Source organism: Myxine glutinosa, chromosome 5, assembly GCF_964187855.1.
Source record: "Myxine glutinosa chromosome 5, kmMyxGlut1.1, whole genome shotgun sequence".
Classification (NCBI taxonomy): Eukaryota; Metazoa; Chordata; class Myxini; order Myxiniformes; family Myxinidae; genus Myxine; species Myxine glutinosa.
Window position 1 is genome coordinate 96,025,347 of NC_136265.1, and position 26,280 is coordinate 96,051,626.

The following is a 26,280-nucleotide window of genomic DNA, read 5'->3' on the forward strand; positions in this document are numbered from 1 at the left end:
TGTGAGCCGTCACTTTCGACGAATCTCTTCCCTTCGTTGGTGAGCTTGTGATGGCAGTGGAGGTAAAAATCAGTTGTGCATTATGTGATGGCAGTATAGGTAAAAAGGTGAGCCAGGTGAGCTGGTGCCAATGAAGGGAAAAACCTGCACAGAGAAGTGATTAAAGTGATCGAGGTGTGTGCTATCCCTCTCCCACTCTCTATTCTAATGAGCATTGTTGGCTGCAGGTGCAGTAAATGCAACAGGAAGTCATGCACATAGGTGCAGCAGACTGGCCAGGTCATCAGTATGATGACGGCTGCCCTTGATGTCCAAAGTGGACACAGCTGCCTACAGATACTGTGCAATGATGCCGAAATTCAGGCCCCCAATTACTTTCATGGGCACATTTATCCACATTGTAGCGCTGCCCAGGCTGACCTACAGGTGCAGTTTAATATCTAAATGTCCTTCTCGTAGCCTTCGCCTAAAGAGGCTTCCCCCACAAGGCAGTGGGGATCCATTACCCTGGACAAGGGTCTCATCACCCAGGCACTGTCAGCCGGAGCCAGCTGAGCAGGGACTCGCATGGGGCAGGGTCGTCACTCCCTGATGTAACTGAAACAGCTCCCCGATACACACATACAGTCACGTGAAAAAGTAAGTGGACCCCATGTAAAGTTTTGACTTTTTCAACATATTTCAACATACAGCTATTTGATCTTCATTTCAACAATATTGATAGATAAAGGTGATATAAAATAACAAATATCATGAAACATTTACATTTTGTAGTCCATTGTATAATTTAAATAAACATAAATGCAAATTTCGCATGTGGAAAAAGTAGGTACACCCCTACATTTATCACTACTCCAAATACCTAAAATTAGAATCAGGTGCACCAGCTCAGGTGCAAATGATTAGAACATCGTTAGAGAGGATCTTGGAGGAACCTGTCTTATTTAAACCTCAGACATTTAGTTTGGTTTGCTCTTTGTTGTTGAAGTGTGCGGCGTCACCATGCCTTAATCAAAAGAGCTCTCTGAGGCCTTCAGAAAGAAGGTTTTCGATGCCTTCGAGTCTGGGAAGGGATTTAAAAAGATCTCCAAACAATTTGAAATCAATCATTCGACTGTCCGGAAGATCAACTACAAGTGGAGAAGATTCCAAACAACTGCCAACTTGTCCAGGCCAGGCCGCCCCAGCAAGTTCAGCCCGAGAGCCGACCGCAAGATGCTGAAAGAAGTCTCCAAGAACCCCAGAATGTCATCACGGGACCTACAGGTAGCTCTTGCCACTTTTTTTTTTTTTTTTTTTTTTTTTTTTTAAGTACTGAATCGAGGCTCGTGTAAGAGCTAACATTAACTTCACAAACAAATCGACCAGACAAACAAAATACACAAAAAGAGGGAGCGGAAGACAAGATGGGGAGAAAAGGGGAAGCACACACACACAACATCCGAGAGCAGGGAGATGTGTGGAAGGGAGAGGGCCCGGGGGGAGGAGGCGTGGGAAGGGGGGGGGGGGGGAGGGAGAAGTATAAAGCACAAGGACACCAAGGACTTCCAGGACAAAAGTTGGTATTTCAAAAAGTGGAATTGGGGTGAAATTAGCGGGGGTAGAAAAGATCAAGGTTTTGGATGGGGGAAGATAAGAGATGGTGGTGAACAGCTGTTTTAAAGACTTGGAGGGTGGAGTGGGATTGAAGAGAGTGAGGGAGTTTGTTCCAGAGGCGGGAGAAAAGAGGCATGAAGGAGTGAAGGTGAGCAGAGAGTCTTGATTTTGGCAGTTTAACCAAAAGAGGGTTGCAGGCAGATCTTGTGCGACCTGTAGGAATATTTGCGGGACAGAGCCCAGAGAGAGCTGGGGGGGGCAAGGCCAGAGAGGAGTCGGTAGAAGACGGAAAGACCACCAACCTGCCTGCGGTGAGTGAGTGAGAGGCCCTTGGAGTTAGCTTCATCGCGGGAGATTCCAATGATTCTGAATGCTTTGGTTTCAACAGCGTGAAGGCGAGCTAGGTGTGAGGCAGGAGCACCAGCCCAGAGGGGAGAGCAGTATTCCATTGAGCTGTGGATGAAAGCCTTGTATGTGGTGAGGAGCTCAGGTGTGCCAAGGAAGGACTTCGCACGACGGAGGATGCCCAGTCGGCGACTGGCTTTGGAGGCCAGATTTGAAATGTGGTTTTTCCAGGAAAGATCATGGCAGATAGTGAGACCCAAAAGCTTGAGTGACAGAACTTATTGGAGAGGATTATTCAGAAAGTGGATGGGAGGGTTGTCCAGTCGGTCTTTTCGGAGAGACATCGTAAGAGTGTGAGATTTGTCAGGATTGAAAGACATGTTCCACTTGTTTGCCCAGTCTGTGATTTTGTCAAGGTCTGCAGAGAGTGAGGAGGCTGCAGACTGCCGATCTGAGGGATGAAGAATGGAGCGACAGAGAGTAGAGTCGTCAGCAAAGAGATAGAGAGGATTTTCAAGAGAGTCAGAGAGATCATTGATGAAGACCAGCAAAAGCACAGGGCCCAGAACACTGCCTTGGGGAACTCCAGCCTGAACAGGAAGAGGAGATGAGAGAAACCCATTCAGGGCCACATGTTGACTACGACTAGAGAGGAAGTCCGCCAGCCATGCGTGGAGATTTCCATGGATACCAAAAGAGGAGAGTTTGGTGAGCAGAGCGGGGTGCCAGACCATATCGAAGGCACGTGATATGTCAAGGGAGACTGCTCTAATTTCCTGTTTGGCATTGAGGACCTCCATCCATTGTTGAGAAAGCAGAAGCAGCATGTCCAGAGTGGAGTGTCCAGGTCTGAAACCAAATTGATGATCAGAGATCAAGCCATTGGAGAAGAGGAAAGATTTCATATCTGAAGCAATGATGGATTCCATGACTTTGCTGATAATTGGGAGAAGGCTGATTGGTCTGTAGTTGCTGGGATCTGTTTTTGCACCTTTTTTGTGCAAAGCGGTGATGTTGGCAGATTTCCAAGCAGATGGAAGATGACCTTGAGCAAACAAAAGAGAAGGTGAAGAGAACAGAGAGGGGGAGTGAAAGAGCGGAAGAACATGATTTTAGGACCCGTGGGCTGATGCCGTCAGGTCCAGTTGCAGAATCAGAGTCGAGGGTTGACAGAAACTTTTCCACCTTGTCAGGAGGAAAGGACACAGAGTCCAGGAGCAGCTGGGTACGACTGGGTACGGTGGGTACAGAGAGGGATGGGTTTGGGACACGAGATTTAGAGGCAAACACAGAGTTGAGGCATTCAGCTTTTTCACGTGCGGAGTCAGCCGTGTGGCCATTTAAGGTGAGGGAGGGGATGGAGGGGGAACAAACACCAGAAACAGATTTCACCAGACGCCACCAGGATTTGGAAGAGGGAGACAGAAAAGAGAGTTCGGTCCTGAGGACGGAGAGATATTGTTTCCTGGCTCTCCTGAGGGTGGACACACACTTGTTTCGGGCTTTGTGAAAGGAAATGAGATTTCCTTCCGTTGGATTTGCTTTCCAGGAGACGAAAGCAAGTTGTTTCTGGGCAATAGCCTCACCACAAGATTCCGTGTACCATGGACGGGAGGAAGGGTATGACAACTGAAGACGAGAAGGGATAAATCTGTGCATGAGAGAGAGCAATTTACTTTGGAAGAATTCCCAGGATGAGTTGATGTCAGAGGCAGTAGAGATGGGAGACCAGTCCAGATGATTGATGGCTGCTTAAAGACCGTGCCAGTTGGCCTGAGTGAAATGCCAGACTCGTCGACGCTGAGGAGGCTCTCTGAAAATGGTCAGAGAGATGTCCACTTCAACAAGCACATGATCAGAAGAGCCGATTGGAGCAGAAGAAGAGCAGCAGACATTTTCAGGGAAGTTAGTCATAACCAAGTCCAGAAGAGAAGATTCTCCGTTGACTGAGATCCGGGTTGGGAAATTGACAGATTGTGTCAGTCCCAGTGAGTCACAGAAGTCCTTTGCTGAAGAGCCATGGCTGGTGAGAGAGGTACCCACCCCCAGCCAACTGGCATGGTGACAGTTGAAATCACCACATATGAGGAAGAGAGAGTTGGGATGGGTAGATAGAACTTGGTCCATATTATCAGACAGCGAGATGTAGATGGAGTCATCACTGTTTGGTGGACGGTACAACACGCATATGAACAAAAGGTGGGAGCGAAGGGGAAGCCGTAGCTAAAGGTATTCCTGGGGGTGAGGTGGAGAGAGGGCAGTGCAGGGCGAGTGAGGAAGAGAGTTTTTTATAAAGATAGCAACCCCACCTCCAGGACGAGGCTCAGGTCTATCATACCGGAGGAGGGAGTAACCTGGGAGAGATACCAAGGAATCAGAGACATGAAGGAGGAAGGTTTCTGTTAAGCAGATCACGTCTGGTTTGTCAGAAGCAACCTGTATGGAGAGATCAGTTAAGTTTGAGCGAAGGCCCCGGATGTTTGAGGTCCATACTGTTAAGGAAGAGGAAGGGGGAGCATCGGATACAGAACAGGGGGGGGGGGGGGGGGGAGCGGTAGGGCAGGAAGTGGAAGAGGAGGAAGAGGTAGGGAGAGCTGTTGCAGGTGTGTCAGAGATTACAGAATAGCTTGGAGAAAGGGAAGAATGGGGCGGACAAAAGGTTTGATGGTGTTTGGGTGAGGCGCAGTGAGGTGTTTTTTGAGGAGGGGGAAGAGTGAGGCAGAAGGTTGAGGAAGATGAAGGTGAAAGTTGGAAGGGGGAAGAAGCGGGGAGGACGCTTTGAGGAGCAGGGGTGAGAGTGGAGTCTAGGAGGGGAGGAGTGAGGGAGAGTCTCGGAGGGGAGGGGTGTGGGGGAGATTTGAAAGGGATGGGTGTTTGGGAAGATTTGGGGGGGGAGGGGCAAGGGGGAAGATTTGACAGAGATGGGTGATGGGGAAGATTTGGAGGGGAGGGGTGTGATTGGATTTTGAAAAGTGTACGATTTATGGGAAACGAACATTTATTGCAAAATGAGTTTCTTGAGACATTCGAGTCAAAAATACGTTTGAGGACGCTGAAGGGTGGGTGGAGTTCTGGAGAGTTTAGGGAATGAATGAAAGATGCACTGTAAGAGATGGAATTTTTTTTTTGAATGAATAGAATTGGTGAGCAAGTCGAAAGCATCCTTTTATAGAAGAAGTAGAAAAAAGTGTTATAGAATATGACATAATAATAAAGTTCTTCAGGGGACAGATGAAACATGTATTAACAACTTGATCATTGTTATCAGTTTGACACTGTTGATGTCAAAGTGCACGAGTCTACCATTAGAAAGAGGCTGCACAAATTTGATCTACATGGGAGGTGTGCCAGGAGGAAACCTTTGCTCTCCAGAAAGAACATCAGGGCAAGACTCCAACTTTGCCAATGAACACCTAGGCAAAGACCAGCACTTCTGGAACAATGTGCTCTGGACAGATGAGTCAAAGGTAGAGCTATTTGGCCACAGTACCAGAAGGCATGTTTGGCAAAAACCAAAGACAGCATTTGACCACAAGAACCTGATACCAACTGTAAAGCATGGTGGTGGAAATATTATGGTTTGGGGCAGCTTTGCTGCATCAGGGCCTGGGCAGCTCACCATCAGAGAATCCACTATGAATTCTTCATTGTACCAGAGGATAATGTGAGGCCATCTGTCGGAAAGTTGAACTCAACCAAAGGTGGACCTTGCAACATGACAATGACCCTAAACATACCAGTAAATCCACCAAGGAATGGCTGAAAAGAAAGAAATGGAGGGTTCTGGAATGGCCAAGTCAAAGCCCGGATCAAAATCCCATCGAGATGTTGTGGGGGAATTTGAAATGAGCTGTGCATGCAAGAAACCCCTCAAACATCGCACAGCTGAAATAATTCTGCATGTAGGAATGAATGATCGTTTTTTAAGGCCATTTTCCCCGCTGGGGCGGGGGTTAGCCTTTCGGGCCCCATGACGATCATGGTTCCCTGTTTGAGGCAATGTTTTTATGGCCGGATGCCCTTCCTGACGCCAACCCTTGGTCGCCTCTTACGGTGTGCAGGGATACGGTGTACCTATTCTAAACCGGGGTACACAGCGTGATCATTCATCCCAGCAAGCTGGTACTCAATTTGCCGACCTCGGGAGGATGACAGGCTGAGTCAACCACCCTGGCGTTAATTCAGCAAACGATCGGGATTCGAACCCAGGATCCTAGGATCCAAAGCCGGCACCTTAACCGCTAAGCCAACACCAGGCTTGGATGACCAGGAGTGGGCAAAAATTTCTCCCAGTCGATGTCAGAGACTGGCAGACAGTTATAAGAAACGCCTACTTGAGGTTGTTTCTGCCAAAGGGGGCAATACCACCTATTAGAGCCAAGGGTGTACTGACTTTTTCCACATGCGAAATTTGCATTCATGTTTATTTAAATGATACAATGGACTACAAAATGTAAATGTTTCATGATATTTGCTGTATTATATCACCTTTATCCATCAATATTGTTGAAATGAAGATCAAATAGCTGTATGTTGAAATATGTTGAAAAAGTCAAAACTTTACATGGGGTGTACTTACTTTTTCACGTGACTGCACATATACGCGTACATGCGTCAGTATACACTCGCACATGCACACACTCACACATGCACACACTCACATGTACTTACGCACACTCATACATACATGTACACTTCTACATACACACATATACATACATATACACTCATACATACATACACATAAATACATATACACTTCTACATACAAACAAAAACATACATATACACACGCTCATACATACATATTGTTGCGGTTTTGCGAATAGAGGATAACCCCCCGCGTAGGTAGTTGCACCACAACATGTAGCCTCGCTTTAGTTCAGTTATTTCTTATTAAATGTAAGCTTAGTCTCCTTTCCGGTTTTAGTATGCGTTGAGCAGGCCAGTAAGTGTAGGCCTCGATTGGGCTGGAATGCCATGTGCTATGCCCAGAACAAATCTGGCAGGCCCGAAGGAGGAGCTGCAGGGGAGTGGCCGGTAAGCGGCAGGCAGCCAATCGGAGCTCAAGGGGAGCGGCTAACAACAGCAGCCAGAGGAGGGGCTTGGAACATTCGGGTAAGACTCTGGGGCGGAGCTATAAAACCCTGCCCCGGGCCCCCCGCACCAGTCAAGTCAGAGCTGAGTGAGAGGTGTGGTTGAGAGTCAGAGTGCCCCAGTGAGTCACCCAGTGCCCCAGTGAGTCACGAGTCACCCAGTGAGTCAGAGCCAGTCACGAGTGCCCCATTGAGTCACGAGTCTACGAGTCACGGAGTGAGAGAGCGAGTGCCCCAGTGAGTCTACGAGTCACGGAGTGAGAGAGCAAGTGCCCCAGTGAGTCACGAGTCTACGAGTCACGGAGTGAGAGAGCGAGTGCCCCAGTGAGTCACGAGTCTACGAGTCACGCAGTGAGTCAGAGAGTGCCCTCGCGCCAGTCGGAGTGAGTCTCAGTGCCCGAGTCACCCAGTCAGAGAGAGAGTGACCCAGTGAGAGTGATAGTCAGAGCTTCTGTCGAAGCGGTCTGTGCACGAACTCTCCCTGCCCTGCGCTTTGCTGTCGGTTAATCGCGCTTGTGAGGACGGTCTCTCCCGGGGCCACCTACGGCCAACGACCTTCCTAGCTGGGCTCCCTGCACACGTGCCACGAACACTTCGAGGGCCACGCCCGGCGAGCTGTCCGGAGCAAACGGCGCCAGGACGCGTTTGGAGCACGTCCTTTTCCTTCCTCCTTTCCCTGCGTGAGTGAGTGGGCCCTTGTCCGGGGATTAAGTAAGATTGACTAAGTATCTGCACCGTGTCTCTTCTCTTTACCCTGATCACTGTATAATTGTAAATAAACCTGTGTTCCTCCTTCAATTTGACCATGCACGTCATTTCACACCATTGGCCTAGCATCGCACGAATAAAACCGCTCAAATCGGGTTCAATAAGAATTAACGGCACGAGTCACGTGACACGCAAACCACTCGGCGTATCCGACTAGCGTGGCTTGTGCGAGGTCCAGCACCCGTCTTCGTGGCAGCGTGTGTACCGAAGGTATGTGGGGATTCTACCCGATACCCGTCCTCACGCTCGCGACGGGGGTGACGGCTGGAATTGCTATGCAATCCGCCCCACGAGTTTAAAGTGGGTCGCGGCCTCGTGGACTTGAAGGCCCAAGGGGGAAAGGGTTTAACCCCCCTCTACGTCGACGGGCTTGAGAGATACGCAACAAATTGGTGTCAGGAGTGGGATTCCGATTTCCGAATTCCGGAGGAGCTGCACACCGACCAGGGTCGAAATTTTGAAAGCCAATTGTTAAAAGAGTGTGCAGGCTCCTGTTAATTCGGAAAACAAGGACAACACCCTTAAGACCTCAATCTGACGGGATGGTGGAAAGGTTCAATCGAACTCTGATCCAGCAATTGGCCCTGTTCACCACCACCCGACAGGACGACTGGGACGAACCTCTCCCGTATTTGTTAATGGCCTACCGTACTAGCCAGCACGGGGCCACCGCATGCAGTCCAGCGCTGCTCATGTACGGGCGGGAGTTGCGGGCTCCCGTCGATCTGCTATGCAGACTCGTGCCGCAAGTCCTTGATAGACCGCCGGGGGAGGGCTATGCCCGTAACTTAGAGGAAGGCATGGAGAGGGTCCATGCCTTCGCACGTCGCCAGCTTCAGCTGGCGGGTGCCAAAATGAAGCGCAGGTACGACCACCGGAGCCTGGGGAGCCAATATTCTCCGGGGACGAAGATTTGGTTCTTCAATCCCCGGAGACGGAAGGGCAGATGCCCCAAGCTCACGTCGCCTTGACAGGGCCCGGGGGTCGTCCTGACGCAAATTTGTGACGTGGTCATTAAGATCAAAATGGGACCACGAGCTCTCCCTCGGATCGTCCATGCCGACCGGTTGTGACCCTACACGGGCGAGCAGGCGCCCTCATGGATCACCTTGGCCTTCGAGGCCGAGGCAGGACCCAGTACCTCTGATAGCGGGGGCTCATAGTTTAGAGGACTGGGGGGAGTAGTGTACCCCACGTTGGGGAATGGTAGTGTCACCATTCCTCCCATGGGGGCAGGGGGCATGAGCATTAGTTTTGGTGGATGGCAGTGTGTGGCCCATGGAGGGGCCAGCAATGGTTGCCTCAATGTGGCACCGAAGCTAGCCAAGGGAGGGCTAGGATAATAATAGGGATTTAGAAGACCTTACGGACACAATAATTAAGTAGCGACAGCTGAACTATAGAGGGGACGTAGAGAGTTTAGGTGGACGTTAAAGAAAAGGGTGTGCTTAGTTTAAAGGGACGACGAGGGAATCACGAGTTTTCGGGGAAATTAGGTAGGTAGGTGATGCTGTGTGTTTGAGGAGTTGTGTTGCTGTGTGAGAGGAATTGAGGAGTGAGAACAAAAGGTGTGTGTAAAATAAATGGTGTGGAAGTTGTTGGTGTGGAATGCTTGGTGTGGAATGCATGGTGCGAAGGAGTGAATGGGGGGAAGTGGAACCCATTCACGAAAGCCCGGGGTGGGTAGTGTAAAGCCAGGTAGAGGGCATAGGTAAATTGTATGGATATTGACACCTGTGGTGCGGGTAGTGGAAAGTAGTGCTTTGGAGGGTGCATGAGACTGTGGAATGGTTGGGCGTGTGGCTTACTCAGTGCGTATGGTTATTGGGGCATGTCACTGACAGCTTGTCGGCCAGGTAAGGCCGCAGGTAGGCTCTGGGAGCCGGTTCGGGTAGTTGTTCGTGAGTGAGTGGGGCCCGAGGATCCCGGGAGAGGACCCGGGTTGCCCGATGCCAAGGTGGGCATAGAGGGGGTAAGTGCCAGGGAGGGCCTTCCCCGGTTAGGTTGGCGCAAGAGCAGGCACGCTCAGGAGGCGGCTTCAGTGGCGGAGGTGCGCAGGTAGGTAAACCTGCTGGTAGAGCCACACGACCCAGCCCCGAAATTGTGCGAGGGCACAGTGAGAAAATTTGTGGGGTGAGACCCAAATTTGGAGGGCACCACAGTGTGGGCAATGGGAATTCAGCTTCTTAGAACCACATAGTTTAAAGAGGCCGATTGGCAGGGTACGACCCCGGGTAGTTTGAATGAGTAATGCTATTAGTGTAGTTAGGATGTGAGAAATCCCTTCGCACCATCCACAGTCAGTCACCGAGGAGGACGAGCTCCACACCGAGGCTCTGTAAGCTGATTGAGTAGTAAAACGCATCATGACATGGGTGAGACATTGTTGTGTTCCATCCCTTCCTGGGAGGGAGTTGGGGACGAATTTGGTATAGAGGGGGATATGGGAGACAGGACGTAGAGACGGATTGTAAATACAAGGGGGGCTAGGGTAGTGTAGCCAATGGTGGAGGGTACGGACGGTTAGGGACGAGTTTGCTCTGATCGCTCTACCGCGTCCCTCACATCGCACCAGGCATGGTGGTGCCTGGTCACCTTGTTTTTTGCGTGCCACTGTGTCCTTTCCGTTTTGCTTGTTGTGCCTTGTCTTCCCTCCCCGCCCCAGGACCATTTAGGAGGCCGAACTGTGCAGCATCCATTCTGCACCATTACACTGTGCAGCCGAACTGTGCAGCACCTTGCTGCCAGTCCTTTTGCTGCACCATTGCGACACCTGTGCAGCCGACCTGTGCGGCACTTTGCTGCCAAATCCATTTTGCTGCACCCTTGTCACACTTATGGACCACAAGCCTTGTGGCTCGCACCTCTGCTGCGCAGCATCTTGCTGCAAAATCATCTTGCACCTTCGGACCACTTTTTGAGTGGCACTGATGCCACGCAGTTGGACCACGTGAGAGTTGTCCTGCTGGCCAATGAAAAAGCAATTGTTTGCTATTGTGTGCCAGGAATGAAGATGAGGAAGATTAGATGGCCCTGATGCTTCATATGGCCTGTATGCCGGTCAGGGCCAGCCGGTTTTGTTAGCCGCACACAGAAGACGCCAGATGCAAGATGCAAGCAGCAAGTGCCATATGAGTGGTTGTTTTTTTTTATCCCCTCCAATTCTCTTTTTCAAAGTGCAGGTCCTGGGTCGTAGTATTGTAAATAAAGTTAAGTTCTGTGATTGTAAATATAAGAATGTGCCCACTGCCTATGTGTGTCGTTTGAAAAATTCCGGAAATACTCGGGTGGTTGTGGGTGTGAGTCTCGTAGAGTAGCTGCTCAACGCATTAGGGGGGACATATCTGGTGTTAAAAATGTCGCACACATGGGTTAGAATAAATGCTAGGGGGATTACACCTATGTGTCACACTAATGGTAAGGGTAAATTTGCATGCAAGGCTCTACCGGTTGTTCCACTGTTGGGGTCGACTCGGGGCGAATCTGGTGAGAGAGGAGGGTAGTGTTGCGGTTTTGTGAATAGAGGATAACCCCCCTCGTAGGTAGTTGCGCCACAACATGTAGCCTCGCTTTAGTTCAGTTATTTCTTATTAAATGTAAGCTTAGTCTCCTTTCCGGTGTTAGTATGCGTTGAGCAGGCCAGTAAGTGTCGGCCTCGATTGGGCTAGAATGCCATGTGCTATGCCTAGAACAAGTCTGGCAGGCCCGAAGGAGGAGCTGCAGGGGAGTGGCCGGTAAGCGGCAGGCAGCCAATCGGAGCTCAAGGGGAGCGGCTAACAACAGCAGCCAGAGGAGGGGCTTGGAACATTCGGGTAAGACTGGGGCCTGGCTATAAAACCCTGCCCTGGGACCTCCGCACCAGTCAAGTCAGAGGTGAGTGAGAGGTGTGGTTGAGAGTCAGAGTGCCCCAGTGAGTCATGAGTCACCCAGTGAGTCGGAGCCAGTCATGAGTGCCCCAGTGAGTCACGAGTCTACGAGTCACGGAGTGAGAGAGCGAGTGCCCCAGTGAGTCACGAGTCTAAGAGTCACGGAGTGAGAGGGTGAGTGCCCCAGTGAGTCACGAGTCTATGAGTCATGCATTGAGTCAGAGAGTGCCCCCGCGCCAGTCAGAGTGAGTCTCAGTGCCCGAGTCACCCAGTCAGAGAGAGAGTGACCCAGTGAGAGTGATAGTCAGAGCTTCTGTCGAAGCGGTCTGTGCACGAACTCTCCCCGCCCTGCGCTTTGCTGTCGGTTAATTGCGCTTGCGAGGACGGTCTCTCCCGGGGCCACCTACGCCGACGACCTTCCGAGCTGGGCTCCCTGCACACGTGCCACGAACACTTTGAGGGCCACGCCCGGCGAGCTGTCCGGAGCGAACGGCGCCAGGACGCGTTTGGAGCGCGTACTTTTCCTTCCTCCTTTTCCCTGCGTGAGTGAGTAGGCCCTTGTCCGGGGATTAAGTAAGATTGACTAAGTATCTGCTCTGTGTCTCTTCTCTTTACCCTGATCACTGTATAATTGCAAATAAACCTGTGTTCTTCCTTCCATTTGACCGTGCACGTCATTCCGGGTGGGTGGCTTGTGCGACATCCAGCACCCGTCTTCGTGGCAGTGTGTGTACCGAAAGTACTTGGGGATTCGACCCGATACCCTTCCGCACGCTCACGATGGGGGTGGCGGCTGGAATTGCTCTGCAATCCACCCCACAAGTATAAAGTGGGTCGTGGACTCGTAGGCCCGAGGGGGGAAAGGGTTTAACCCCCCTCTGTACGTCGACGGGCTCGAGAGATCTGCAACAATATACACTTCTACATACACCCATATACATACATGTACACTCATACATACACACACACACACACACATACATATACACTCATACATGCACACACTCATACATACACACACTCATACCTATACATACATACATATACATACATACACGCACTCATACCTATATATACATACATACATATACACTCACACATACACATCATCATACATAAATATCACACGCACATCTTCAAAATCTAAACAGTATTTTTAGAATTTCAATTTTTAAAAACCACATCACTGTTCATATCGGTAAATATTATTCCATCGTGTTTCTAATCGTGATATCAACTGTAACCTTTTCTTTAGGAAAAAAAATGGAATGATTTTGTACCTCTTCTTCAGCTTAGAACTTCAGGATGGACGACATTGCTGATAAAAGCTCCTTTTCTCTCTTTGAAGTGCTTGCCGCTTGGCAAACATTTTTATATTGTCACTGCTGCCAACGCGACGCCATGGCATTATTCATAACATTCATTCATTCATTCATTTAATGATCATTAAACATTATTCTTACACTCATTAAACGCTCATTAAACATTATACGTTCATTAAACGATTATGAAAATAAAAACGAAAAACATTACGAAATCACGTTCACACCGTTACGTCAAACACTACCTTGCACACAAACATCGTCACAATGAAAACAGCGTCACAAACGTTACGTTACGTAATTCAAACTATGAACACATTGAATATTGGAGAGCCCATTGCCCAAACGATTTGTTTTCTCTGGTACGTTTATCAAGTAATCAGATGTACATACACGTTAATCTTACTGCCGCCATGTTGGTGCTCGCCGTCACTGCGATGCGAAGCGAACGTTATGCGGGAGTCCAAACCTGAGAATGCTGGAGGCCCTAGCTGAAATTGGAAAAACAATATAGCCTATTTTACTCCAGGGGATCCCAGGATTACCCACCCAAAATATCGTTGCGATCGGTTCAGCCGTTTTTGCGGTACCTGGGAAAGGACGGACATTCGGTGAATTATAGAGAGCTTCGTAAGCGAACCTCTATGGCAATTGCATGTATATGTAAATCCATTCAAAATTTCACTGTCATTCCCCATTCCCTTGGGAACAAAATTTAATGTTGTCATTTCAAATATCCCTTCCATGATCCGCCATCTTGCTCATGTGATCTTGCTTGGTCTGGCGCGACCGATAAATTATTTTCACCTGGTGATTGAAATCAATAAATTACAATACAGTACTGTGCAGAACGGATTTTGAATTCGAAACCGCACATCATTTACGCCAGCTACACTGACTTCTTTTTTACACCAGCTACACCGACTTCAGTTTTCCGCCAGCTACACCGACTTCATTTAAGCCAGGTACACCGATTTGAGTTTTCCGCCGTCTACACCAACTTAAGTTTTCCGCCAGCTACACCGACTTCATTTAAGCCAGGTACTGAAGTGCGGTGCTACGCACACAACTTGCTTGCCAAAAAGGTAGGCCACAACGCGTTGGATAACCAAAAGAATCTTTATTAGGAAAGCTCAAACTGTAGCACTGGGCGGGCTCAAGCTTGGAGCCTGCATATATGTGCCGAGGCCACGCCTAGTCCCCAGGCGTGGCCGATCGGTCGATAGGCGGGGCATGCCTTCCAGTTCCCCGCCTGGACGTTCGCGCCACCTGCTGGTGCGTTGAATTCGTGTCCTCTTGCTTGTGTCCGCCACACGCGCCCCCCCAGAATTCCCACGCACCTGAAGGGTGAGTTTGCGGGGAAGCCGGATGACCCGGCCGAAACGCCCCCTGGCGATGGGTGCCGGTCTGGGGGGTGGCGGGGCTGAGGGGTGCCGGGGTTCCGACCGCCGGTGGGCGGCCTCGACGAGGAGGAAGAGCTGCTGGCGGGGGTGCCGGGGGTCCGACCGCCGGGGGGCGGCCTCGACACGGAGGCAGAGCCGCTGGCGGGGGGTGGTCTGGATTGAGGTGGGCCGGCTTGAGGCGGTCCACGGAAATGCGATCCGAGGCACCGCCGATGTCGACCGTGAAAAAATTTGTCCCCGGTCTCCAACACGCAGAAGGGCCCGTCGTACGTGGGCCGTAGCGGTACCCGGTGGGCGTCGTGCCGGATGAACACGTACTTGGCCGTGCGAAGCTCCGGGGCGACATGGGAAGGCGGGCAACCGTGGTGTGCCGTTGGCACCGGGGCGAACCTCGGGGCGGTCTCCTGAAGGGCGGAGCGCTGTTGTGCCGCGGACCAAGGAGCCGTGGAGTCGGGGATAAATTCACCTGGTACCTGCAGTGGTTGCCCGAAGACCAGCTCCGCCGAGGACGCGCGCAGGTCGTCCTTGGGCGCCGTCCTGAGGCCCAGCAGGACCCAGGGGAGTCTGTCGACCCAGCCGCCATCGCAGAGGCTGGCCCGGAGCGCGGCCTTCATGGAGCGATGAAAGCGCTCGCACAGGCCATTGGCCTGGGGGTGGTAGGCTGTGGTGCGGTGTAGTTTCACCCCGAGCCCTTGCGCCATCCCGGCCCAGAGCTCCGAGGTGAACTGGGGGCCGCGGTCGGACGAGTTGTCCGAGGGGGCACCGAACCGGGCAACCCAAGTGGCGATAAAGGCTTGCGCCACCTCAGCCGCAGACGTCACCGCCAATGGGATGGCCTCCGGCCACCGTGTGGTGCGGTCGACCATGGTGAGGAGGTCGGTGAACCCTCGCGAGCGGGGCAGAGGTCCCACCAAGTCGACGTGCACGTGGTGGAACCGCCGCTCGGGCACCGTGAACGGGGCCAACGGTGCCTGAGTGTGGCGGTGGACCTTTGCGCGCTGGCACGCGAGGCACGTCCTGGCCCAGTCGTGGACGTCCTTCCGGAGGCCATGCCAGACAAACTTTGCCCCGATGAGTTTCTGGGATGCCCTCGCGCCAGGGTGGGACAGGCCGTGGATGGTTTCGAACACCGGGCGCTGCCAGCCAGCGGGCACGATGGAGCGAGGCCGGCCGAGGGAGACGTCGCATAGGAGGGCAGTGCCCGTGACGTCGAACGGCACCGTGGTGACGCGGAGGCCCGTGACGGCGGTCCGCAACGCCTGGACGCCGGGGTCGGCGGTCTGGGCTCCGCCATCCGGGCATAGTCGACCCCGAGGTGGACCGCGTGCACGGCGGACCGGGAAAGACAATCCGCCACCGGGTTGTCCTTACCCGCCACGTGACGGATGTCCATCGTGTACTCGGACACGGCAGAGAGGTGGCGCTGCTGCCGTGCCGACCATGGCTCGGCTACCTTGGCCATCGCGGAGACAAGGGGCTTGTGGTCAACGAAGACCGTGAACGGGCAGCCCTCCAGCAGATGGCGGAAGTGTCGGACTGCCAGGTGGAGTCCGAGCAACTCACGGTCGAAGGTGCTGTACCGGCGTTCGTGCGGGCGAAGCTGCCGGCTGAAAAACGCCAGCGGTTGCCAAGCACCACGCACCCATTGCTCGTGCACCGCGCCCACCGCGTAATCCGACACGTCGGTGGTGAGGGCGATCGGTGCATCGGGCGCCGGGTGCGCCAGCATGGTGGCGTCGGCCAGAGCCAGCTTTGCGCCTGCGAACGCCGCGGTCATCGGCTCCGACCATGCGATGTCACCTTTGCCCGGCTTGCCCCGGAGGTCCTCGTGCAAGGGGCGGAGGAGCTGGGCGACGTGGGGCACGAAGCGGTGGTAAACGTTCACCATGCCTAGGAACTCCTGGAGCCCCTTGACCATACGGGGCCGCGGGAAATCCCTGACCGCCTCCACCTTGGCTGGTAGCGGGACGGCCCCGTGCTCGGTGATGCGGTGCCCCAAGAAGTCGATGGTGGTGACACCGAAATGGCACTTGGCAGGGTTGATGATTAGGCCATGCTGGCCCAGGCGTTCGAACAGCGTGCGGAGGTGGGGCAGGTGGTCTTCCCGGGACGCGCTCACGACTAGGATGCTGTCCAGGTAGACGAACAGGAAAGGTAAGTCGCGCAAGACGCTATCCATAAGCCGTTGGAACGCCTGAGCCGCATTCTTCAACCCGAAGGGCATCCTCAGAAATTCGAAGAGGCCGAAAGGAGTGATGACGGCCGTCTTCGGGACGTCGACCGGTTGGACGGGGAACCTGATGGTAGCCCCGGATGAGGTCCACCTTCGAAAACACGGTCGTGTTGGCCAACCGGGCGGAAAAGTCCTGAATATGCGGGACTGGGTAGCGATCGGGGGTGGTGGCATCGTTGAGCCGGCGGTAGTCCCCGCACGGCCGCCATCCCCCGCCGGGCTTCGGCACGATGTGCAGCGGGGAAGCCCAAGCGCTGTTGGAGCGCCGCACGATCCCCAGCCGCTCCAGCGTGGCGAACTCCGTTTTCACCACGGCGAGCTTCGTGGGCTCGAGTCGGCGTGCCCGGGCATAGACCGGCGGCCCGACCGTGTGGATGTGATGCTCCACCCCGTGTTTCACGGCCACCGCTGAAAAGGTGGGCCGCGTGAGGGCCGGGAAACTAGCGAGGAGGCGGGTAACGTCGTCCGCTGCCGGAAGCGTGCAAACTAAACTCGCCGGGACGGAACCCTCCAGCAAGCTGCTCAGTGAGCTGCTCAACGAGCTGCTCAGCGAACAAGCGAGTGAGCTCAAGGTTTCTGCCTGGACGAGCCGTTTGTGCTTTACGTCGACCAACAACCCATTCGCACATAGGAAGTCCGCACCGAGCAATGCCATCGGCACGCTGGCGGTCACGAATGACCATTGAAAGCGCTGTCCTGCGAACCGCAGGGAGAGGCAGCGCTTCCCGAACGTGTGGATGGGTGTACCGTTGGCGGCAAGCAGCGCGGGGCCCCGGCCCGCGGTTCGCTTGTCGGACGGGTAGGCTGGGATGACGCTTACCTGCGCTCCTGTATTGCAGAGGAAACGGCGCCCGGACAAGGTGTCCGTGATAAAGAGGAGGCTGCCGGAATGGCCGACGCTCAGGGCCGCTACCGAGTGCCGGCTTGGTAGTTTCCCGACTTGTCAAACGAGCACGGCGGGCAACACTTCCTAGCCTTGTGGCCGAACCTGGCATGGTAAGAGCACCAGGCTTGCGGCGGCGGGGGCTTCGGCAGCCGGGGTTTTCTCGGCGGTGGTGGTGGTGGTGGGCGGGGCGTGGCAGCGGCCACGAGGGACACAGCAGCATCAGCCTCGGGATCCATGACGGCCGCACCGTAACCCGACCGCGTGTCACAAGCCGCGAAGAACCTGTCGGCCTCTGTAGCCAGGGCGCGGGGTTCTTTTAATTTGGAACCGGCCAGCGCGAGGTGTACCTGTGCGGGTAGCTGGCGTAGGAAGAGCGCCCGAAAAAAGAAATCCGGGGCTTGGTCGCCCAGCAACGACAGCATATGATCCATCCGCACGGATGGTCGTGTGTCGCCGAGTTCAGGAAGGTCCAGGAGGTGGTCGGCCCGTTCGATCTCCGTGAGGCCGAACGTGGCGATGAGGAGACGTTTGTGCGCCCCGTACTTGTGGTCGACCGGCGGGTGCCGCAGGATGGACATGACTCGGGCGGCAGTGCCGGGCCCGAGGGAGGCGACCACGTGGTAGTAACGGGTCTCATCCGCCGTTGTGCCTCGAAGCTGAAATTGTGCTTCGGCCTGCACGAACCACACATCGGCCTGTGCTTCCCAAAACTCTGGGAGTTTTACCGTGACGGCGTTGTTGGCCATGGCGCGTTCGGTGGACAGCAACGGCTGAACCAATCGGGTTCACCAGTGAAGTGCGGTGCTACGCACACAACTTGCTTGCCAAAAAGGTAGGCCACAACGCGTTGGATAACCAAAAGAGTCTTTATTAGGAAAGCTCAAACTGTAGCACTGGGCGGGCTCGAGCTTGGAGCCCGCATATATGTGCCGGGGCCACGCCTAGTCCCCGGGCGTGGCCGGTCGGTCGATAGGCGGGGCTAGAGTCCCTGTATAAAGAGAGTTGCGCCATGCGCTGACCCTAGATTTCTGGTCACGTGATTTCGTGGCGCCATTTTGTGTCTAACTTCACCGTGCGTGAACGTCAGCTTGGTACGGGAATGTTGTTTATTGCCAAACAAAATGACTGGTTGTTCTGCTTTTGGTTGTTCAAACCAATCTGGGAAATATAAGATGTATAGATTTCCAAGTGATAAAGTCAGAAGACAAATTTGGGAAGCGAAAGTCAGACGAAAGAGCTGGAAAGCGATCGACTCCTCGAGACTCTGCCAGGTAGGCCCACGCCGCTTGATGATCGATGTTCAAAAGCAATTCTATCTGCTCGGTTTTTTTTTGGTTGTCTGTCCGTTGAAAACCCTTTTAAAGGGAAGTGATTTGTGTTTGTTTATAATCTTCAAGGAGCTGACCAAAAATGCATTTCCGTGGGAAGAACCCTGCTCAATTTTTTTCGGGTAGTCCTAGCGGACCGCTTGTGATTCTTGTGACTTGTGACTTGTCACTTGTGAGGAGTGAACGGAGTAGTGATGGTGTCTCACTTGTGAGGAGTGAACAGAGTAGTGGTGAGTCTCACTTGTGAGGAGTGAACGGAGTGGTGATGAGTCTCACTTGTGAGGAGTGAACGGAGTAGTGATGAGTTTCACTTGTGAGGAGTGAACGTAGTGGGATGAAGTGTTGGTCTGGTCAGAGTGTTGTATTACGGGCAGAGTTTTCTTACGGTCTGAATGTATGAATCATGTTCTGTACTGAATGTATGAACCAAGTTTTGTACTGAATGTTTACTGTGTTGGCCTCATCGTGTTCCTGGTGAAATTAAACAAGTTATGGTGAATACGACGTCTTATCTGTGCTTTTCCATATCTGTTCGACTAGACGAACCGTGCACACTGCAGGTATTTTTAAAAGTTTTTTCTCTGTTTAATTACGGCTTGGCGCAGTCGAAAATTAAGTGTTAATTAAGTCGCCAGCTATGAAACATATCAATCGATCAGGCAATATCCATCAGAGTTCTGGGCAAGGGTGTAGTAATAAATGAACGTTTCAATCTTACTAGATGCCGATGACGTTTTCCTTATGTCAGAGACAGAAGCTGACTTGCAGCTTGTTAAATCATTACAATGGAAATTGAATATAAATGTCGATAAAACTAAAGTTGTACACTATAGAAATATGGCAATACCACGTACAGAATTTGTTTTAAGTGTGCTGGACTATATGTCGGCTGGAAGTCCTACACCGGAATTGCTCTCGGCACCCTTTAAAAAATATTGGATATGCCCACACTCCTTTCTAAAAGTTATTAAAATTCAGAGAACGACAGCATTGGTTTGTCTTGCTTATAATGTTAGCTCTTATATGCAGTGTTGGCTTGTAATATGCATTGCCATACCACTTTTAATATCACCACACAGCTCTTTTTCACGGCAATAGCTGAGTTTTTGACAAAACAAATATCACCTGTATGTAATAATAAGACTAAATATGTGTAGTAAATTTTTTTTTAGCAGGTTTAGAATATATCACCCCATATCGCGAATGTACATGTATATCTAATCCGACACACTTAGACACAAAATGGCGTCCAAATTTGAGTTGACACAACTCTCTATATACAGGGACTCCAGGCGGGGCATGCCTTCCAGTTCCCCGCCTGGACGTTCGCGCCACCTGCTGGTGCGTTGAATTCGTGTCCTCTTGCTTGTGTCCGCCACAGTACACCGATTTGAGTTTTCCGCCATCGACACCAACTTCAGTTTTCCACCAGCTGCACCGGTTGCAGTTATTATTATACAACAACCCATTACCGATTGCGACTGACCATTGTCAACGAAGCTCTCACTCTACACAATGCGTATTTTCATATTAGTAAGATGGTTGTGATGTCTTTCTCCGCTCTTATTCTTCTTCCTCTTTACCACACCTGAGTTTGACATCCGTGGTTCAACCCATGATTTTAAAGCCTGTGATTGGCTGTGGGGCAAGAGAGAAACAGGAAGCTGATCCTGATGAGGGTGTGGCTCTTTTGTGGAGTGCTTTGGACTTTTTACTCAGAAAGGGGGAGGGGGTGTACTCAATTTGTCGATAATGGACGGATGGCTTGGCGAGCGCCAGCTTGCTGTTTGGTAGATGAAAACACAACCCTGGAATGTTGCTGCTGCTGTTTCGAATACAGCCGGTGGCTGCTGGTTGCATAATTTCTTTGGAAACGCTTTTGTGTCGCTGATGCAGTGCCCCAATTACCAGCGAGCTGATACTCAATTTGCCGACCTCGGAATTGTGACGTGCCGAGTCAAACCCTTGGTGTTAATGCAACGAATGACTGGAATTCGAACTCAGGATCCTGGGATCCCAAGGCAGCACCCATCAGGCTATCCTGGAATGAGGGATATCCAAGAGAAAGGTGTTTGGTCATCCAACAAACACGTACCACAAATAAACAGCAACAACCTTTGTAACGTTGAACTCTGAAAATACCAACAGGGGTGTATCTTCTAGCTTGGCTTGTCGAACCTTATTTTTCCTCTTTTTTTTTTTTTTCCTCTTTTTTTCTCTCTCTCTTTCTTTCTTCAGCGTTGGATATTTATGTGTGAAATACGTTCTGACAAGATTATCGCCTGGAAATGCTCCAGTAAAACATGCAGGTGGGGGTGACTTGTGAAAAAACAATTGAGAGTGATTCGAGAGAATTAACGCAACAGACAATGGGAAAGAGAAACAATAGTCGGCCAGTGTTGGAGCGTGGATCCGGTTCGCGGGAATGGGGAAGCGCACAGCGAAAGAAACTTTTCACACAAAGCGAGTTGTGAGTAGGGGAAAAGTTGTGGAGATTTCGGGTTTTCAACATCTTCGTGAGTTTATGAAGAGTTGTGGAGATTTCGGGTTTTAAACATCTTCGTGAGGAGGGGAAGAGTTGTGCTGTGGAGATTTGGGGTTTTAAGCATCTTTGTGAGTAGAGGAAGAGTTGTGGAGATTTCGGGTTTTAAACATCTTCGTGAGTAGAGGAAGAGTTGTGGAGATTTCGGGTTTTAAACATCTTCGTGAGTAGAGGAAGAGTTGTGGAGATTCGGGGTTTCAAACATCTTCGTGAGTCGAGGAAGAGTTGTGGAGATTTCGGGGTTTCAAACATCTTCGTGAGTAGAGGAAGAGTTGTGGAGATTTGGGGTTTCAAACATCTTCGTGAGGAGGGGAAAAGTTGTGGAGATTTGGGGATTTAAATATCTTCATGAGTAGAGGAAGAGTTGTGGAGATTTGGGGTTTTAAATATCTTCGTGAGTAGAGGAAGAGTTGTGGAGATTTGGGGTTTTAAACATCTTCGTGAGTCGAGGAAGAGTTGTGGAGATTTCGGGTTTTAAACATCTTTGTGAGTAGAGGAAGAGTTGTGGAGATTTCGGGGTTTATCATCTTCGTGAGTCGAGGAAGAGTTGTGAAGATTTCGGGTTTTCAACATCTTCGTGAGTTGAGGAAGAGTTGTGGAGATTTCGGGTTTTAAACATCTTCGTGAGGAGGGGAAGAGTTGTGGAGATTTCGGGTATTTAACATCTTCGTGAGTCGAGGAAGCGTTGTGGTGATTTGGGGTTTTAAACATCTTCGTGAGGAGGGGAAGAGTTGTGGAGATTTCGGGTATTTAACATCTTCGTGAGTTGGGGAAGCGTTGTGGAGATTCGGGGTTTTAAACATCTTCGTGAGGAGCGGAAGAGTTGTGGAGATTTGGGGTTTTAAATATCTTCATGAGTAGAGGAAGAGTTGTGGATATTTTGGGTTTTAAACATCTTCGTGAGTGGAGGAAGAATTGTGGAGATTTCGGGTTTTAAACATCTTCGTGAGTAGAGGAAGTATTGTGGAGATTTCGGGTTTTAAACATCTTCGTAAGTAGAGGAAGTATTGTGGACATTTCGGGTTTTAAACATCTTCGTGAGTCGAGGAAGAATTGTGGACATTTCGTGTTTTAAACATCTTCGTGAGTAGAGGAAGAGTTGTGGAGATTTCGGGGTTTTAAACATCTTATCTACTTGAGTAGAGGAACAGTTGTGGAGATTTCGGGGTTTTAAACATCTTAGCTTCATGAGTGGAGGAAGAGTTGTGTAGATTTCGGGGTTTTAAACATCATCTTCGTGAGTAGAGGAAGAGTTGTGGAGATTTCAGGGTTTTAAACTTCTTCGTGAGTGGAGGAAGAGTTTTGGAGATTTCGGGTTTGGAACATCTTCGTGAGTAGAGGAAGAGTTGTGGAGATTTCGGGTTTGGAACATCTTCGTGAGTAGAGGAAGAGTTGTGGACATTTCGGGTTTGGAACATCTTCGTGAGTAGAGGAAGAGTTGTGGAGGTTTCGGGTTTGGAACATCTTTGTGAGTGGAGGAAGGGTTGTGGAGATTTGGGGGTTTTAAACATCTTGTCTTCGTGAGGAGGGGAAGAGTTGTGGAGATTTCGGGGTTTTAAACATCTCTGTGAGTCGAGGAAGAGTTTTGGAGATTTGGGGGTTTTAAACATCTTGTCTTCGTGAGGAGGGGAAGAGTTGTGGAGATTTCGGGGTTTTAAACATCTCTGTGAGTCGAGGAAGAGTTTTGGAGATTTGTGGTTTTAAATATCTTCGTGAGTGGAGGAAGAGTTTTGGAGATTTCGGGTTTGGAACATCTTTGTGAGCAGAGGAAGAGTTGTGGAGATTTTAGGGTTTTAAACATCTTGTCTTCGTGAGTAGAGGAAGAGTTGTGGAGATTTCGGGTTTGGAACATCTTCGTGAGTAGAGGAAGAGTTGTGGAGGTTTCGGGTTTGGAACATCTTTGTGAGCAGAGGAAGAGTTGTGGAGATTTTAGGGTTTTAAACATCTTGTCTTCGTGAGTAGAGGAAGAGTTGTGGAGATTTCGGGTTTGGAACAGCTTCATGAGTAGAGGAAGAGTTGTGGAGGTTTCGGGTTTGGAACATCTTCGTGAGTAGAGGAAAAGTTGTGGAGGTTTCGGGTTTGGAACATCTTCTTGAGTGGAGGAAGAGTTGTGGAGATTTCGGATTTTAAACATCTTCGTGAGTCGAGGAAGAATTGTGGAGATTTCGGGATTTTAAACACCTTCGTGAGTGGAGGACGAATTGTGGATATTTCTGAGTTTTAAACATTTTCATGAGTGGAGGAAGAATTGTGGACATTTCGGGTTTTAAACATCTTTGTGGAAGAGTTGTGGACATTTCGCGTTTTAAACATCTTCATGAGTAGAGGAAGAGTTGTGGAGATTTCGGGGTTTTAAACATCTTATCTTCGTGAGTAGAGGAAGAGTTGTGGAGGTTTCGGGTTTGGAACATCGTCGTGAGTGGAGTAAGAGTTGTGGAGATTTTGGGTTTTAAACATCTTGTCTTCGTGAGAAGGGGAAGAGTTGTGGAGATTTCAGGGTTTTAAACATCTTCGTGAGTAGAGGAAGAGTTGTGGAGATTTCGGGGTTTTAAACATCTTATCTTCGTGAGTAGAGGAAGAGTTGTGGAGGTTTCGGGTTTGGAACATCGTCGTGAGTGGAGTAAGAGTTGTGGAGATTTTGGGTTTTAAACATCTTGTCTTCGTTTTAAACATCTTTAAACATCTTGTTTTAAACATCTTGAGAAGGGGAAGAGTTGTGGAGATTTCAGGGTTTTAAACATCTTCGTGAGTCGAGGAAGAGTTTTGGAGATTTGGGGTTTTAAATATCTTCCTGAGTAGAGGAAGCGTTGTGGAGATTTTAGGTTTGGAACATCTTCGTGAGTGGAGGAAGAGTTCTGGAGATTTCGGGTTTCGAAAATCTTGGTGAGTAGAGGAAGAATTGTGGAGATTTCGGGTTTGGAACATCTTCGTGAATAGAGGAAGAGTTGTGGAGGTTTCGGGTTTGGAACATCTTTGTGAGTGGAGGAAAGGTTGTAGAGATTTCGGGATTTTAAACATCTTCGTGAGTAGAGGAAGAATTGTGGATATTTCGGGGTTTTAAACATTTTCTTGAGTGGAGGAAGAATTGTGGACATTTCGGGTTTTAAACATCTTCGTGAGTCGAGGAAGAATTGTGGACATTTCGTGTTTTAAACATCTTCGTGAGTCGAGGAAGAATTGTGGACATTTCGGGTTTTAAACATCTTCGTGAGTCGAGGAAGAGTTGTGGAGATTTTGGGTTTTAAAAATCTTCGGGACATATCTGTCATTTGTACCATAGACCCGAAGTACATCTCATTTACAAAATCGATCTCAACTAGAACGGCACTCAGTGGAGAGCAAACCTCCGCCTGTTGGCCATATCTATCACTCAATGGTGAAGAATCACTTAAAAAATTATACTAGCCGGATCCTGATCCAGATCTTCACCAAAATTGAATCGATTCTTCCTTGTCTCACACACACAACCTGTCCAATAAGTTTCTTCCAAATCAATCCACAACTTTTTGAGATATCCTGCTATGTATCGTTTTTGGCCCCATCTCCCAATGGTGAAGAATCGCTTTAAAAATTCTTGTGGCCGGATCCGAATCCGGATCTTCACCAAAATCTAATAATTTCGACCTTGTCACACGCTACATATCTGCCAAATTTCGTCTGAATACGCGCACAACCTTTTGAGATATGTCGTTCAAAAACGGACAAACAAACGGACAAACATACAAGGGTGAAAACATAACCTCCATCCACCTTTGGTAACGAGGTATATTCAAATCAAATGGTTGGTTCAAATCTTTCACCTGATGATGAAGGGGATAATGGATGTTTTAGAAATTGATCCACCAACGTGGAATTTTCTTAAAATACCATTTTTAAGAATTGTTTATTTCTAACAATGTCATGTGAGAATGGTGAAGGGTAGGCAGGGACATAAATACAAGTTTGTGTGGCAAGGGTGCCCGGAGGGCGTGAATGGTGTTGGTGTCCTGTTTTCTGAGGAGATTGTAGACAGTATGGTGAGTGTGACTTGAGTGAGTGATAGGTTGATGATGGTGAAAATGATGATTGGAAAGCTCTTGATGAACGTCATCTCGGGATATGCTCCGCAGGTTGGTCGGAGCGATGAAGAGAAGGACAAGTTCTGGTGTGCGATAGAGAAGCTGATGGAAAACGTGAAAGATGAGGAAGTTGTTGTGGTAGGAGGAGACCGAAATGGAAATGTGTGAAGGAGTATGGATGGTTTTGAGGGAGTTCATGGAGGTTATGGATATGGTGTGAGAAATGGAGAGGGTGAAAGGTGATTTGTTGATTTGTAATACTCAGTTCCAGAAACAGGGTAATGAGCTTGTTACATACACGTCAGGTGGGTCGACGACAACCGTTGACTACCTGCTGGTGCGTAGGCGAGATAGGGGGCACCTCCGGGACACAAAGGTGATCCCGGGGGAGGAGGCTGTTTCACAGCACCACTTGGTTGTCTGCGACATAAGGGTGAAAGGTGTGAGGAGAGCTCGGCGGGTGAAGTACCAACCGAGAATGAAGGTGTGGAGGTTGAAAGAGGTGACAGTGAGGGAGGCATAAAAAGAGAGGCTGAGTATGGCAGAGCCGTTGGTGAGGTATGTGGATGGACAAAAGGACCACCGAGGCACTCGGAAACATGGTGGTGGTATGATGAAGTTGGAAAGAAGATTGACGAGAAGAGGAAGAAGTTCAAGGAGTGGCAGAAGGCGAAGGGTATGGGGGCAGAAAAGGCAGAGCATGAAAGTTATAAGGCAGCGAAGAAGGCTGCAAAGAAAGAGGTAGCAAAGGCACAGGAGGCATGTAGGAAAATGTTTGGAGAATGCTTAGATTTGGAAGAGGGTCAGAGAGCGGTATTCAGGATTGCAAAGCAGATA

At 50.3% G+C, this 26,280-nt stretch overlaps 1 protein-coding gene and 1 long non-coding RNA gene across 2 annotated transcripts in view; one reads left to right on the plus strand and one right to left on the minus strand.

Moving 5' to 3' along the window:
• Positions 1–26,280, minus strand: part of LOC144891992 (uncharacterized) — a 707,648-nt gene that overhangs the window by 381,328 nt on the left and 300,040 nt on the right. The window lies entirely within an intron of this gene.
• Positions 21,282–26,280, plus strand: part of LOC144888180 (uncharacterized) — a 68,446-nt gene continuing 63,447 nt past the window's right edge. The window contains exon 1 of the mRNA XM_078777150.1: positions 21,282–21,313. The gene's annotated coding sequence lies outside the window, so the exon portion shown is untranslated. The remainder of the gene's footprint in view (positions 21,314–26,280) is intronic.